Genomic DNA, 4,621 nt, shown 5'->3' on the forward strand with positions numbered 1-4,621 from the left:
TGTGACATAGCGCCATCTTGTTAATAGATAGAATTATCTCCAATAAGTCGAATTCCTTCTTTTTTAACGATTGGCAGGACATTTTTTATGTAATAATTAGTATTAAAGCTCATATTGTCTGGCTTAACTACTAACTTGGTTGGTCCATTAAAAGTGAGTCCGCACCACACCATGACTTTAAAAGTAAATTTATGTACTGGATGAATGCCAATGCCTTCGTAAGCAGCTTGTCTTGATTTAGCATAAACTCTGTCGTTTTGACGATTGTATAGCCCATCTTGATTGAATATCTTCTTATCTGAAAATAGGATTTTTTGGCAAATCGGTTTAGTGAACTGATATCTTATCCAATGAGAAAACGACTTTCTTTTTTTGATGTGAGCTGCAGTTAATGCAGGAACACGAATTTTTTTGTACGCTTTCAATTTCAATTCTCGTTAACTATTCTACCAGCAGTTCGAGATGAGCAACTTGCCCAGCTAGCACGCATACGTTGGGCCAACGTCGGGCCGACGTCGAAAAATTGGTTGGCCGATGGTCGGTAATCGACGTTGGCTTAACGTCGATTTGGTAGTCGGCGCGACGTCGCACCCAATTGTTGGCTCAACGTCGGCATCCGACGTTGGGCCAGCGTCGCATTCTACCGTTCGCCCAACGTAATATTCAAAATTTTAATTCATTTTTTGTTTGCGAAAACTTTGTTTTTGATTCAAAAGATGTGCATACCTTTTGAATCAAAAGTAAAGTTTTGCAAACAAATTAAAACTAATTATTTAATTAGTAAACTGTTTCTTTAACTAATGTGTAACTATTTCTTTAGAGAAAACGCAGCTTTTTCTTCAAATAAAGTGCAACTATTAATTTAAATAAAGCGCAACTCTTTGTAATGTTTATTAAAATGTCCAAATAAGTTAAAATAAAATTTGGCGCTAAAAAAAGTAAATATTGATGTTGAATAATGAACCAACTTTAATTTAATAATTACACAGAGAAAATCGAAACTTGTTATAATAATTATTATAATTAAGTTAAAATAATCGTATAAACTATACACATATCTAAACATAATAATGTTCTTTTTAACTGCTTGGCATCCTAACGAATCTTGCATCTTTACTTCGCTTTAGAGCAACTACAACGTTCGAATGCTCCTGGTTATACAATTTGATAGTCTTTGATAATCTTTAATTTGATAATCTTTGATTTTGTATCTTTCATTTGATGAGCTTTAGGCATTGCCATAACTACTGTTAAAATTATAAGTATTATGTTATATATTTATATGAGTGTAAAATGCACATAAATAAAAACGTAATATTTTTTTTTTTATGTATTACCTGCACAAAAATGGTGAAAAAATAATAGGTTCATTTGTTGATATTGCAATCATTTTTTCAAGTCATCGTCTATACACAAAATTATTGAATAATAGTGTCACTGCAATAATTAGAGACAATAAGCTTCAAAACTCTACTATAAAAATGCTAAAAGAATTCCAATTACCATTAAAATGCCACAAATATATATAATTAATACACTCCTAAATAATTGTTACCTTCTCCCTCTTTAACAGCTGTCAAATAAATTAAGAAATAAACGCTCCTTTAAACATAACTGAAAAAAAAAACAATTAAACAAAAGCTTCATTCAGTAAATAATTATAAATGTCAATAAATAATAATGAAACAATAAATAATAAAAACATACAATACAAAAACTATACAGGAACAATAAGTTATATAATATATTATAACTTTAGGAAATTTCAACAACATACAATTATAATGCAGAATAAGAATTATAATACAGGAATGAGGTACACGTATTTACTACCAATATCTTTTATCTTCGTAAAACACATGCATTTACTAACAATATGTTATCTTTGTAAAACAAAACCATCTACTAAAAATATGTTATCATTGTTTAACACATGCATTTACTGATAAATAAATATTTAACATTAATGCTAATCAAATAAGCATCTTTAGCTTTGTAACACAGAGAAAAATCAAAATTTGTCACAATATTTATTACTACATTAAAATGTTCATACAAACTATACATATATTTAAATATAATAACGTATTTTCATCTTCGCAGTCATTTTCCTTACAAATCTGTCGTCTTCATCTTTCAACTCAAAAGTCTAAATGCATCTCTTTATACGATGTGATAGTATTGAAATATCTGAAATAATATCTGAAATTAACTTTTAAGTAAATATTTGTGTATCTATCTATCTATCTATCTATATATATATATATATATATATATATATATATATATATATATATATATATATATATATATATATATATATATATATATATATATATATATATATATATATATGTATATATACGTATATATATGTATATATACGTATATATATGTATATATATATATATATATATGTATATATATATATATATATGTATATATATATATATGTACATATATATATATTTATATATATATATTTATATATGTATATATATATTTATATATATGTATATATATATTTATATATATATATATATATTTATATATGTATATATATATATATATATATATATATATATATATATATATATATATATATATATATATATATATATATATGCAAGTTCCAGTTTATCCTTGGTTTTTCTTTTTTGCTATTGAAGAGAGAAATAAAAACCAAGAGTTAAGTGGGAGTGTATTAATAATACGCCTTTTTGGCATTTTTATGGTAAGATAAATTCTTGTAATATTTATTTAAAAAGTAAAAATATAAATTACAACTTTAACGTTTGAATGCTCCTCATTATACAACTTTATATAAATATTTAAATTTGCATCTTTTGTTTGATGAGCTTCAGATATTGCCATAACTACTGTTAAAATTATTGGTAATAGGTTATATATATTTGTGTTTGTAGATAACAGTAACATAATTTAGATATTTTTTTATTCAATAAATAATCTATATCAAAATAAAAATCTATATTTGAAGTAAAAAAAAATAGTTAATGAACAATACATGCAAAAAATATTTATTTGATACGAATAAAATGCATATAAAACATAATAAAATAATTTTTTCGATGTACCTGCATAAACATGGCAAAAAAATGGGATTTAAAAAATACTAATCAGTACATTTGTTGGCATTGCATTAATTTTGTTTAAGTCACATCTAAACGGAAGTTTATTAAATAATCGTATCAATATTTTGCTGTAAACAACAGAGATAAAAAGCTTCAAAATTATTATTTACAAGTTTAGAATTCTAATTACCAATTCATTAGAATTCCAATTACCAATAAAATACCACAAATGCATATAATAAAAGGCAACACTTAATTGGTAATACTTATTCAGTATTACCAAGTAATTAACTACAAAAGACTTAAGTAGTTTATAACTATTTAGACTACGTAGTTATTAACTACTTAAGTCTTTAGTAATTAATAACTCTTTAATTGTATGTATTGTGCTATATGATACTGACTGTATCATGTTTTAAGATACAGACTGTATCATACAGTGTTTGACATTCAGTAGTTGCCTAAATAGTATAGACAGTATTATGCTTTGTATGTAATACATGCATTATGTTTATATACTACATACAATATTATTCATAATATGTGTACTACATGCATTAGTACTGTATGTGGTACATACATTATTATTTAGATAATGTTTAACTAGATAAATTAACTAGATAAAACTGAGGGATAATACAATCAACTACATTGTAGTTGATTGTATCATACATTAGTTTTAAAGATCCTACAGTTTGTATCAATAACATTATGACATAATGTTATCGATACAAACTACATGATTTTTAAAACTAATGTATGATACAATTAATTTATGTGTATGTACAGTACATACATTATTAATGTAGGTACTACATACATTAATAATGTATGTAATGTATATACATTAATAACGTATGTAAAGTTAAATAAACCTTTTATGCCTGTATGCTTTATGTTTTACGTTTGTATGTACTACATAATCACAAGAGTAAAACAAGAGTTTTACTCTTGTGATTATGTAATACATACAAGCGTAAAAAAAGAGTTTATTTAACTTTAGTTTATAATGTTATTATAAACTTAAGACATTATAAACATTATATTTTATATATAATGACATTATAAACATTATAATTATACATAATGACATTATAAACATTATAATTTAATTAAATAAACTCTTGTTTTAAAGAAAAATTAAAAACTGCATCTTAATAGATACAAAAATTAGCATGTTTGCATTTTTTTTTTTTTTTTTAATGATTTGATATTAAGTTCGAAATTATTCAATACTCAATTACTACGAAATTATTATAAAATCATGAAATTTTGAATTCAAAACAATAAAATACTCTAATAGAAAGTTGCGCTACAACAGCTTTTAAAAATGGACGAAAACTTTTTTAACGCTAAACCCGGAATCACACTGTACGCATTTAAAAAACGTCGTATTTCGACGTTGGCCCGACGTTGGTTCAACGTTAGCACTTGGTTAATAAAATTGGCCAACGCTTCTGACGTTGGTTCGACGTCGGCCCAACGTATGCGTGCTAGCTGGGTGCTTCTCTGGCAATTTTACTAACTGA

The 4,621-nt window shown here is 25.2% G+C and overlaps 1 long non-coding RNA gene across 1 annotated transcript; it reads right to left on the minus strand.

Moving 5' to 3' along the window:
- Positions 1-1,002: 1,002 nt before the first annotated feature.
- LOC136074925 (uncharacterized) lies at positions 1,003-3,889 on the minus strand. Its single transcript, XR_010635565.1, has 5 exons — positions 3,096-3,889; positions 1,778-2,190; positions 1,556-1,614; positions 1,338-1,406; positions 1,003-1,247 (listed from the first exon to the last, which is right to left on the minus strand). It is a non-coding gene; the product is annotated as an uncharacterized LOC136074925 (long non-coding RNA).
- Positions 3,890-4,621: the final 732 nt, after the last annotated feature.

This window comes from Hydra vulgaris, chromosome 01, assembly GCF_038396675.1.
Source record: "Hydra vulgaris chromosome 01, alternate assembly HydraT2T_AEP".
Taxonomy (NCBI): domain Eukaryota; kingdom Metazoa; phylum Cnidaria; class Hydrozoa; order Anthoathecata; family Hydridae; genus Hydra; species Hydra vulgaris.